The sequence below is a fragment of the Nymphalis io genome, chromosome 17, assembly GCF_905147045.1.
Source record: "Nymphalis io chromosome 17, ilAglIoxx1.1, whole genome shotgun sequence".
Classification (NCBI taxonomy): domain Eukaryota; kingdom Metazoa; phylum Arthropoda; class Insecta; order Lepidoptera; family Nymphalidae; genus Nymphalis; species Nymphalis io.
Window position 1 is genome coordinate 9,742,725 of NC_065904.1, and position 12,418 is coordinate 9,755,142.

General features: G+C 30.5%; 1 protein-coding gene across 2 annotated transcripts in view; it reads right to left on the reverse strand.

Moving 5' to 3' along the window:
* Window positions 1-12,418, reverse strand: part of LOC126774681 (hemicentin-2-like) — a 319,165-nt gene that overhangs the window by 247,860 nt on the left and 58,887 nt on the right. Inside the window, exon 2 of one of the 2 annotated variants that reach the window (XM_050496217.1) lies at window positions 10,277-10,316. The exons of the other annotated variant lie outside the window; for it this stretch is intronic. The gene's annotated coding sequence lies outside the window, so the exon portion shown is untranslated. The remainder of the gene's footprint in view (window positions 1-10,276; window positions 10,317-12,418) is intronic. 2 annotated transcript variants of the gene reach the window in all.

The window sequence follows — 12,418 nt, forward strand, 5'->3', positions numbered from 1 at the left end:
CTGGCTTACTCACTCCTTAAGCCGGAACGCAACAGTACTTAGTATAATGGCGGAGTGGGTGGTACCTACTCAGACAGGCTTGCACAAAAGACCAGATAGATGCTATCCATCGGGTCTGGGCTATCAGTTCAAACTAATCTAACACTTTTTACTTCAGACTTGGCATTAGCGATGGATAGGGGGGACCAGATAGATGCTATATATACTGATTTCAGCAATGCATTTGACAAAGAAAACCATCAAATACTTCTTAAAAAATTACATCAGTATGGTCTTGGAACTACTCTACTTAGATGGTTTCAGTCATATTTGACACAAAGATCTCTTAAAGTTGCCGTAACTGGATTTGAATCTCAGACCCAGTTATAACTGACAATATAAAGTATTGTAAGTGTTCATTGTTTGCTGACGATCTCAAAATATACAAAACAGTAAAATCCAATTCAGACATAGATTTGATACAATACGACCTCAACAATATTATTGCATGGTGTCATCTCAACAATATGACTCTTAATGTAGGCAAATGTTTTCATATAAAATTTACTCGTAAGAAAAAACCGCTTGTTTCTAGTTACTCAATTGAAAATAAAATATTACAAGAGTTATCGCATATTAAAGACTTAAGAGTCACTATTGACGGGCGTCTAACTTCTGTAACTCATGCTGATAATATAGTTTTTAAAGCTGCTCAAAATCTTGGTTTCATCAAGCGGAACAATCAAGGCTTTTCAGGGAAAACTAAATTACTCTTGTACAATTTATTAGTGCGTAGCTGTCTTGAGTATGCCTGTGTTATATGGAATCCACTTTATAGCGTACACTCTCAGCGTATTGAGAGCTTTCAACGAGCCTTTACGAAACATCTTGCTTTTCATGAAAAGGATTTTTCGCACAGACAGTTATACAAAGAACGTTTGGCAAAATTTAATATGATTTCTCTTCGAAGTAGGCGCGAATTGATAGAACTTAAATTCCTACACAGTATTATTAACTATAAGTTAACCAACTCAGAATTAATTGAAAGAATACTGATATCAGTTCCGTCTAGGGCACACAGAAGTACTCACACCCACAGAATATTTCATACTCCTAGCGTAAAGTCTCATATTGGTGAACAAGCTCCCTTAGTACGGTTGTGTAATAAATATAACAATATCGTTAAATCAATTCAGGACATTTTTTGTGACTCTCCCTCAATCTTTAGAAATAAGTTACTTAATTATTATAAAATGCATGATTAGGTTTAATTACTACTTTTAATAATTTTAATTATGATTTTACTGATTGATTTTTTATTATAATAATGACATTATTTATTATTTAATTTTGACATTTTTTTTAAAATTACTGATGATTTTTTGTTACTTTTAATTTGAATTTGATTAGATGAATCTGGAAGTGCTATCTATGTACACTTGTAATTGACATGCATATTAGATACGCTATTATTGTTTTATAAATTAATCTTTTCAATACTTTACATGTATGTTGTAAGTGTGCTATTATAAATAAAGATTTTTTTTTTCTTATACTATACCTTTACTTTTTCTAATCAAATGTTAATAATTTTTCCTCGTTACATTCGAATAGTAATTAGTATGTTATTTAAATTTTTATATATGTTTATGGCATTAGTGACTAGAGGGACATTTCAGTCCAGCCTATTTAATTTACACCTGCTATATAAATATGCATAAACATGATTATACAGACACATCTACAAATATTCTATGGTTTAGTCGACTTCCATAATGATATACATCTTTACATAATACATAAAATTAATAATGAAAATAAATTACATTTGGCAATTATTTGTATAAAGGTTAAGTTTCATTAGACATTGAATAATGTAGCTCGCAAGGCTCTAAAGGAATTGTCAAAAGAAAATTTATGAACGTCTTCTAAAGACGCAAGCCTTACGCAAATCTGACAATTTACTCAACAAAGAACTTGTATTTAGAAAATAAACTACGCCTAAGATTTCGACCAGTCTCAAAGAGCTCCTGTTGCTTATAAATTTATGATAAAATAAAGTCTCTCTGTTCTGGATGGCTAGTATAACGTAATAACATGATCTAAGCAGGAAACATATAGGGACGGATACTCTTGTTAAGGATTGATAGTATACAAGATAAACTCGGCGAAATATTATTAAAATGAAGAAGCCATCTTTGTTATCGTTCGATATTGTGACGTATTATCGTCCCATGTCTTCGAGACGATCACATATTTTCCACGTTTCTTTTGTTATATAAATAAGGTACATATAACACGAAATTTGATTGTGTCCATTGTGTTCATTTCCATGTTTGTGAAAATATTTGCATTTATATTCCGTTGTTATGGCGATTGTAATATATGTTTTGCTTTTTAGCTTCCATTCATTGTAAATTGAGTAAATATATTTCATTTTATATCATATTTATTTATCTAGTTTTGTTGTTTTAATATTTGATACATATGTATTTTGTTTGTTTATTATTATTATTTTTAGTTAGTTATATTGGAAATGAGTAGATATATTTTACTTTTTGTAAAAATGTTTTATAAATGTTGTCGGAATGCATTTAGAAAATACGATCAGTATTTAAATATATATCATTATTTACGCAAAACTTACATTATAATACTTATACTATTATAAAAGATGAAAGACCTATTCATTCCTGATGAAAGGAACAAGAAAACTTTCTGCGAAGAAGATAATATTATGCAGATTGGTTGAACATTAAAATTATGTACAAAATAATTTTGACCAATTTTGTGTTCACTATTTTGAGTAATATGTCATTAAAAATAATTATAAAAATACGTGAAAGCTAAGATGAAAATAGTTTTCTGTAAAACCACATAAGCATAATCTGGATTTCAGTAATGCCTAAACTCTGATGTATTTCCGAAAAATCCTCGCGAGAAATGGAATCTTTTATTACACTATCGGGTAAAGAAACCTCTCTTGCAAATGTAGCCACGTCTAAAATTCGAATAAACCTTATCGAATATATTATAAATAAATAACATCTTTAGAAAGACAACATAAATGATAAAGTTTCTTTATTGATCAAAGTTACTAAGTAAAAGGTTTCATTTACTTCGAAAGTTTTCGTAATCAAAGACATTGCCAAAGATGCCAAACATGAACACAAAATTTTGGTGAATCTAGATTTGGCACTCTGGCCAATGCTGGCAAGTGGTAAGAACACGTGAAACTCAATCTAAGATTGTGGGCTTAAATTCGAGTAAGCACCGATTTTTATGTGCTTAATTTGTGTTCATAATTCATCTCATGCGGTCACTCAAGGAAAACATCTCATTTTACTAGGTAGGGCTATGTGCAAGCCCGTCTTGGTAGGTACCATCCAATCTTCAGGTATTTTACTGCCAAACAGCAATACTTAATATTGTTGCGTTCCGGTTTGAAGGATGAGTGAGCTAGTGTAACTACATGTACAAGGGACATTACATATTCATCCCCAAGGTTAGTGGCGCATTGGCGATGTAAGAAATGGCCAATACTTCTTACATCGCCAATGTCTATGGGTGGTGGTAACCACTTAACATCAGGTGGTCCATTTGCTGGTCCGACTACCTATAACATAAAAAAATGTGCCAAATGAAAACCAGCCACAAATGTATTCACTAAAAATTATTAGAGCAGCTAGTGAAATATATAACAACAAATAGTCTTCTCAAAAATTAAACGTCTTAGTCCAGTAGCAGAAAATTTACAGGATGCTATTAGATTTGACGTTGTGTCCATTGTTCTTTGTAACTAAAAGCCATTTTTATTTCGTACATAAAACGTAAAGTTTTTACCAAGTGAAATACATTGATATTATTTATTAAATCACGACGAGAATATGAAGTATTTATTTACTATATCGACTTGGTTCATTAGATCATGTTTCGACGTAATTGATTAGTAAATTAACTTAAGTTACTGGTAATGTTTGACTTGGTTTGATTCCGATAACTCCTCAGAAGTCAAAAGTCCTTCTGTAAATAAGATTTGTAAATACAAATAGAGAATTTGATAAGTTTGATATCTTAGAAACCTTCATCTATGATATGTTATATTTGCTTATTTTTTTTTATTTAACCTAAAAGGAATGGACCTAACTCGATGTCATCTTTGTTTTTTATCAGACAAAACTGCTTATAACATTCAGGTAGTATCATTTTATGACGTATTAGTCGATTTCAAGTCAAAACTTTTTTTCATAATTAAATTTTTTATATTGTTTACTTCCCAACCCACATTGGAGCAGCGTGGTGGAATTAGCTCCAAGTTTTCTCCTCAGAAAAATAAATAAAAAAGGAGAGGAGGCCGTAAGCCCAGCAGTGGAACATTAACAGGCTGTAACGGATACGGACTATTAGAAATTTAATAAAATACTTTGTAACGACTCAACTTGCAATTTAAGTGGCCATATTGAATAGTTTTCACATACATAACTATTTTCTCCTTTAAATGATCTTTATAGCACAATATTATTCGGTGGTAGGGCTTTGTGCGGCTCAGGCCGGTACCACTCACTCATTTGTTATTTTTTCTTTTATTTTATACTTATTTTGTGCGAATTGAAATAATTATTGTTATTTAAGTCCACATTTAAATTAAATAAAGATAGAAAATGTTAGTAAATAAAACGGTGTTTTTATATTGAGTTTGGCAATTTTTTATTACTGACAATGTAAAATTAAACCCTATATAATAATTAATAATATTCTTGTTCCTAACTCACAGAGTAATTACTTTATACGTTATTATATAATAGTTTACTTATTTCATATTTTTATAATGTATATTAAATTATATATTAATCTATACTGTATATGGAGATAGATTTACAAGAACTTAGCCTTTGTATTTAAAATGGTAAGTTTATTATAATAGTTTAATTAAATATGTCTGTCTCTTACGGGTTAAATTACTGAACCGTTTATGATGATATTCGGTATCCAGCAAGCCTACCTATTTTGTAAAAAAAGTCTGAAACCCTATAAAAAATTCTAATGTTCTTGACATTAGAATTTTTTAATAAGTTCAATTGAACCATTAAGTTCAAAAACAGTAGTTAATTTCCTAAACTAGCGTATATAGCAGAAAACACATGAGGGCATAATCGATGCACATCACTGTCCTAAAAGCCTAGCTGTTTGATCCATGCTCAATGGATCATCAGTATTTATACCTGAATTTGAAATCCACTAAACAATTCATTGTGATTATGCGTGTGTGCGTGATTATGCCTGAATATGTGAGTTGAGTTTTGAAAATGGAATGGTTAAATCGTTTGAAGGTAATCAAATCTGTGTGGTCGAAAAAAAGTTATGTGGTTCATTGTGTGTGCGTGAGTGTATGTGACTGTTTTCTTTAATAACGATTCAGAAAAATGACTAAAAAGCGATAACAACAATTGTTTATTAATTTCAGGTTAATAATTATTGAGAAACTATTATAAACTATTATAATAGTCTATTCTGATAATATTAAGTATAAATTGTATATATTTTTGTATTGTATATTTATATGTGTAGTATATTTTTTGTTTATTTATGTAAACTCCTGTGCACCTCCATACTGTTTTTTAATTTGTCATTTAATTTGAAGTCCCAGACGACCTTGAGTAGAGGTTACCTAGAAGACGCTAAATAGATAGATCGCTATTTAAGCGATTAGATTGAATTTTGTATATGATTGTGTATTTTTTTTGGTGTGCAATAAAGCATATTTGTATTGTTCGATTTTTGAATTCCAATTAATAATCGGAAATAATGTTTTCGATTGCACATTCACTTAGATCTAATGTAAGTTACGATTATCGACGTACGTCATTGGAGTTATGAAGTGCATTCGATTGACATTCATCTTCAATAACGCTTAGAGCGAATGTGATTGCAACATGACGTATGATTTCTCATTTGTTATCGTTAAAATGGCTATCGTCGATCGATAGCGGTTGTCGGACGGTGAAGTTAAATCACAAGTTACGATTATTTTCGACGTTTTGGTATCTATGATAAATATAAACAGCTTACTTTTAAAACTTGAGACACAGTAAATCTTGCCAAATAGCTCAGTGGATAAAACATGAACACGACATAGTTTTTAAATTTCTCTTAAAAATTAATTTAACGATATTAAAATAAGACAAGCATTTGTAAGTTATAGCGTATTGAACTTACTCTCCTATTATTGAGGCTTAAAGCTTATACTACGATGCTGCCAGCGCGGCTTAATGCGGCAGAATTTTATCAGACACGTGCTGGTTTCTTTATTTTCTTCTGGGTAAAATCGACAGAATACACCCCGTAATGAACTTAACTTTAAGCAAAGTTCTCAAATGGAGCGATACATTTCTATTGGGAAAACAATTTACAAACTTGCTTACGATACCAAGTTTGTATAAATGCTTTAGCCTTGAATAATCAATAGCAATTTTCAAGCGTGCAATTTAAATTAGATTTTGGTATGATGAAAATTGCTAATGAATTTAAAAAATATATGATTTCGTATTAATAAGTAATATAATAATAAAAATAAAAATAATAATAAAAATAATAATAATAGAATCTTACTCCAAAGATTGCGGGTACAAGCCCGGGTGAGCATCTCGAAGTTATGTGCTTATTTTTTGCTTAAAATACATCTAGTGTTTGGTAGTGAAATAAACATTACGAGGAAACCTGTGTCGGATGAAAATCTGTCACCTGTATCCAAAAACCTGCTTCGAAACAACGTGGTGGAATTAGCTCCAAACTCTTTCCTCTAAATGAAAAAGGCCCAGCAGTGAGACATTTACAAGCTGCTACTTTTTTCAATTCTACAACGACTGCTAAAATACTTGGTTTGATTAAAATTTGAATTGGGGAAGCTGGATAAAGTCATCCGGATAAACAGAAACTATTTTACATAATGCTCTGCATTCATAGTAAGCATATAAGTTTTCTAAATTTTCATTTTAACGCAATTTTTGTTTTCTTTTAAGGCAGGATATATAAAATTAGTTTTTAATAATAAAATTAATATAAATGATTTGCTTCAATTATTAAAAAATAATTGTATTTCTTGAATCTACTTTGTAACAAACTAATAAGATGATATAAAAAAGTATTCTAAGAATGTAGACTAATTTTAATAAGTTTTATAATTGTTTTTTCGTCAATTGAAGTATACTTAATGTTCGAATTAATAGCTATTCATAAATGGTAAGGATTGTCATGACCAACAAATAAAGATGGATGCGCAAAGAATAGTGACATGACGCGGGGAATATTTATTGCAAAGTTTTCCCAAAAGAGCCGAAGTGTGGCGTTCAATGCGACATTTTGTTTTATATGTGATTGTCAAGCTGTCAAGCGAGTAAGGGATGTGTGGTTATACTTAAAACAATTAAATATTCATTCGTATTTTATTGTCTATATTTAGCTTTCACTTTAAACCGAGATGTCAACTATGACAGCCTAGTGGATGGAATATAATAAAATTAAATAATTAGTGTCACCTTTTATTTTTTCACAGGCTATTTAATATTTAGGTCTAATAAATGTTTAAAATTCTTCTCATGAATTTATTTGCAAAGAGAAATTCTGACAGCAGTACAGCGAGGTGAAATAAACTTTAAGCACTTTTTGTTAGGCCTGGAGAAAAGGAGTCAGCATAGCAACACATTTACGAGCTGTATGTATGTTTGACTGTATGTTACACTTGATACGTTTCGTAGGCAAAAACTCTTAAGCGAGAAAGAATGCCATCACATAACTTATCACATTTTGATTATTAAGGTATTTTAATGCGTAAGTATTCGTATTAAGGTTTAAAGTGCATCTTCGGTATTTAAAAATGTAAATAATATTTTAAATAAGGAATTGCTAATAAAAAACTAAATTGATTTGACCACTTCATCAACATCGTAATCATTAATTTCTTTTATGGCTATTCGTCGTACCCATTTTTAATGGGTACGACGAATGACAATGCGGGTAGTTGATGGCGTATTAAGTGGGAAGGTGAATCGTATTAAGTATGACAAAGTGAGAACGTGCCTTAAGTTGCAAAGGACGACATCAAATGGCACATCAAGCGGGCTTACTACGCTTTCAACTAGTCTGTTACAAGTCGTGAATCGTCATTTTACTACTATATACTAATTAAACGCTACCATTATATTGGAGTACGGTTTTTTCAAGATAGAATGGAAACATCTGATAGATTTAGACTAACTTCAATTACAATTATATATTATATATTGTACTGTGTGTGATTTTTAAGCTTTTCTCTATAGATGTTTTTCCTAAAAAATACAGTTTTGTAAAAAAATACAATTAATTTTTAAAGAGCGAAGTTCGGTCGCTCAGGTACTAGTACAACTAAAGTTTACACCTCGGTTACTCCATGGACAGACACCAAGTGCAATTCATTATTTCACACAAGTTTCATTCACCGTCTGGTTAAGCGAATATTATTAGACGATTTTCATTCTTATCCCTATACCTTCAAGATCTAAAATTGTTTGCTAAAATAATAGAATCCGCGAAATGTGGTTTTAAAGTTTCAAACTTTGCAACGTTTATTATTCAAATAAGTATTTGTATCTAAAGTTATCAGTATATGCTATATTATATATATATATTATATTATGAAAGTTTAATATGTATTTCATATTTCTATTAAATGATTGATGAAAAAATTTCATTTCAAAAAATTTGCTCCGGGCAAGTCTTTTGAAATTAAAACTGAACTAAAGCTTTTTATTTCGAATTCAATAAAAGCATACTTTATTCAAGTTCTTAAAAATACTGTTGAATCGTCATTTTATAAGATTGAATTTAATGTAAAGCTACTATTGGTTTAGAGTATAGATTTTATCTATAAAAACTGGCATAAATATAGAAGTCACTCTTTATTACCAACCATTATGTACATCTAATAATACTACACAATTAAAATGTATCCTGTTTGAATATAATACCTTAATAATAAAACAATAAGAATTTTTGTTTAAAAAAAATTAAAAGTTTAACATTCGAATTGTCAGTAACTATGTTAAAAAGTACAAATTTTACATAAATGAAAACTGCTTTCATAACTTTTTTTATGCAAATTTTATATTTTGTAAATAAAAAAAAATATTTCTTTCATTTTTATTGTTGTTGTTTACTTTTACAATTTATAACATTATTTTGCTTTAAACCTTTTTTGTTGATGCTTATTTATAATATCTAGCAATATATTATTTGTATATATACATTTTATTACTTTAAGTCAATTCTATTAAGAGTTTTTTTTTTTTGAACGCAATGGATACATAAAATGTTTGAAGATTACTTTCACGATATAACAAATATAATGAAAACTTATAATGTTTTTATTCGCCTTAGAAGCTTGGACGTGCGCATTGACCTCGTCTCATCTTAGGAAAACAGTATTAAGGGCCAGAGCCGCAGCGTACAATGGTAAAACGTACATCGTACAATCAGCGCCTATATTCATTGCGCTGAAGTTACAACAATCTGCAATAATAGTGCGGAAATATCCTAAAAGATAAATTGTATCTCGTCTTATTATTATTGGAGGCACCATTGGAGTACTTGTTTATTTTGCGCCCAGAGAATCGAAATTGCTATTCAATGGAGAAATAATGCTCGCATTCTTGCCACCATCGCTATCACTATCAGAGTTCTGCTGAATTATCTTTCCAATTAAAACCCATAGAGACAATTTTCATCAAAAACAAAGTGAATTTAATGTAAATTATTCTATTTTGAGAATAGAGGTTTAAAATAATGACCATTATATGCGTAGTATTCTTTATATCACGCAATAAACAACTGACGTATTGAATAATTTAGATAATAGCAAAACCGGAAAATACTTCAAATTTCTGTTGACACTTTGTCTAGATCCCTATTAAGGTTAACATAAAAATCTTGATTACGTACAAAAACATTATAAACACGCTGCTTATATCAATAGTCTAAATTGAAAGGGTTAAACTTCGAAGCATATTATATAATATAAAACTACTATATTATCCTAAAACCAAAACGTATGGATCTTACGTTCTGCGTCTCCTGTACGTAGGCATTACAAAATGACTGACTCCTCATTTATTATTAAAAAAATATAAGATAAATAAAACTTATTTCGTTAATTATCCTGTAAATCTATCAATGTTCCAGATAAAATCACTTCAATCAATAATTTGAGCGTTACAATATAAACACACAATATCATACAATCGTGTATTTAATATGATTTATTTACCTTAGCGATGTCCGTTGTTATTGTAAATATATCAAATTACCTGAAACAAAGGGAATAAATTTAGTTTAAATAAATTTAGTTTCAATGTTATCATGACGATTGATTGAATTCGTTAAATATAAATGCGTAAACATTTAAATCAACGATCAAAATGTATCGGTCGAATACAATTAGGGTTAAATTCGTTGACAAAATTGACCGAAAGCGAAAATGGTTAAGATTTTCGCTCTGTATTTGTTAAAACCCAAAAATGTTCCAATACTGCATTGTTATTTTGTAAGAACTAACTTTGCTTCGCAGTTTTGAATGTAGGCAATCGACTAACGGTGTTATGCTATTTTGAAACATGTATCGTTTAAATATTATAATAATTGTAGCCAATGTCGCATAAAATATTTTTTTGACATATCACAATTGTGCCTAGTGCTAGTTTTTTTAGTAATTCGATAGCAACGATGCTGCGACTTGTATGTAATGAAAACCGCACCGTCTAGTGACAATAACCTGAATTCCATACAAATCGCAGTTAACGTTACACAATAAGTAAAAAAATATGGGTTGATTTCTGATCTATGTGTTCACTTGGCCAATTTGCATCATAATATAATTAGTATTTATTTATTTATAAAGTTTATTGCACACAAACAACAGTAGTTCAAAGCACAGGATAATTAAAATTTAAAAGCGTGCAAAGGTATTATCACCACAACAATCCCTTCTAAGCTTTATGACAGATAATTAATTGTACAAAATGAAGAAAAAAGGTTGTAATTTTTTTTATAGCATAAAATGCGGACGAGCATATGGAACACCTGATGGTAAGTGGTCACCAACGCCCTTACACATTGGCATTGTAAGAAATGTCAACCATCGCTTAGTAGTAATAAATATAATTTGGAATGAAGATTACGTAGAAGAACTAGCAAGAATCAGTAGTATCTCTTTGGTATTCATCAAGAAAATGAAAGAAATATGGTTGATATTTTTATATATTTTTTTTATATAATTGTAAGGAATAATGATGCTTATGAAACCATTATTTGGACGTGAACCATCAATGCGTCAATCGTGACTAAATAACGTACTGATACTGGTGGTAGGGCTTTCTGCAAGCTCGTCTGGGTAGGTACCACCCACTCATCAGATATTCTACCGCAAAACAGCAATACTTGATATTGTTGTGTTCCGGTTTGAAGGGTGAGTGAGCCAGTGTAATTACAGGCACAAGGGACATAACATCTCATATCCCAAAGTTGGTGGCGCATTGGCGATGTAAGCAACGGTTAACATTTCTTACAATGCCAATTGGTTAAAACTTACCACCAAGTGGCCCATATGCTAGTTCGCCTGCCAATAAAAAAAATGTAACTGTTACAAATGATTATATCTCATTATGTGTAATGTAAACGAATGTGAGATAAATTGAGGGGCGGGCATGTAAAAACATAGGCTAATTATGTTATAGCCCCAGGGCGGCATAGTTATGGTGGAGATAAAATGTGTAATTATAGAAAAGTATATATTTTTCTAAATGCAATGTTATATCAATATCAGTTAATATAACGTTACAAATAAAATTGTTTATTATATCGTTACCAAGATGGACTTCAGATTCATAAGTCAAGGGGGATTTTCAACTTAAATATAAATAGTGAATTCGCAGTTGAACATTACGTCATCAAGGTCACTGGGTTGCGTTGTAACGTCATCATTAGGTGATAAGCCCGCAGTATTCACCGCTCGTTCCTGCTACCGCCTTAAAGAACATTAATTAAAAGTAAGCTTGGAAAATTAGTGCATTCACACACGCGTACTATTAAGTGTTTTGTGTCGTAACGGATAAGGTTGCATTTTCTCTAAAGCCCGATTTAAATATTAAATATGGTAATAATGCCGTCTAGTATTACTAACGACATATACTCTCAATGGAGACTAGCCAACGCAAGATATATTATAATGTACAATGTATGTGTAAATACACCCTCTATTCCCATAAACCGAAAGTATAGCAACCTGTCATAACCAAAAGATTTCCAAGGTATGGAAGAGTAAGCACTTCCATATTCCGGGCTGGTGAGAAATTATCGACTGAAAAACCCATTATATTTTTACTGAACCAGATTGCAGATTTTTTCACGCTGT